The sequence below is a fragment of the Halyomorpha halys genome, unplaced genomic scaffold (genome assembly GCF_000696795.3).
Source record: "Halyomorpha halys isolate HHAL.00 unplaced genomic scaffold, Hhal_1.1 Scaffold725.1, whole genome shotgun sequence".
Classification (NCBI taxonomy): domain Eukaryota; kingdom Metazoa; phylum Arthropoda; class Insecta; order Hemiptera; family Pentatomidae; genus Halyomorpha; species Halyomorpha halys.
The window spans coordinates 887662-888208 of record NW_027110211.1 but is presented as its reverse complement, the minus strand read 5'-3'; the positions used below and the strand labels follow the sequence as shown (position 1 = coordinate 888208).

Here is a 547-nt window from a genome sequence, read left to right as displayed (position 1 = left end):
TACTATTCCTTTTCAATTGTATGTTACTCTAAATGTTGTTGTTATCTCTTTTGTTCTATAGCCCTGATGAAGACCTGAAACTCAGGTCGAAACGTCGGCAAAAAATAAATAAATATGGTTTTGTTTATTTATGTTGTTCTTTGCTGACCGCACCCCCTGACAAACTTCTCCAAGCATTAATCTACGGTCAACTATCTACACCTCATTAAAAGACAAAAAAATTGTGATATTTACCATAGGATAAATATAGTATATAACAGTAATGAATAAATCAGTTTTTAAAAATACATAAATAAAAAAAAAAAAAGGAAATCTGATAACTTTAAGTTCAAACTGGTACAGCCAGTTGTAAACTCAGAGCCACCTGAACATATAATCATTTGAGCATACCAGAAACAAAAATATAGTATATAAATTTTGTATCCAAATATATTATGTAATTACTTCTACATTTGTACTCATTTAGCAAATAAATAAAACATTAGGGGTATTCATGATCTATGTTAAAGCGTGTTAAATGGAAAAACTCGTGTTAAATCGAAAAAAA

The 547-nt window shown here is 28.7% G+C and overlaps 1 protein-coding gene across 1 annotated transcript in view; it reads right to left on the bottom strand.

Annotated features, from left to right (window-relative positions):
- Positions 1-547, bottom strand: part of Faf2 (Fas-associated factor 2) — a 15747-nt gene that overhangs the window by 1587 nt on the left and 13613 nt on the right. The gene's annotated exons all lie outside the window — the stretch shown is intronic.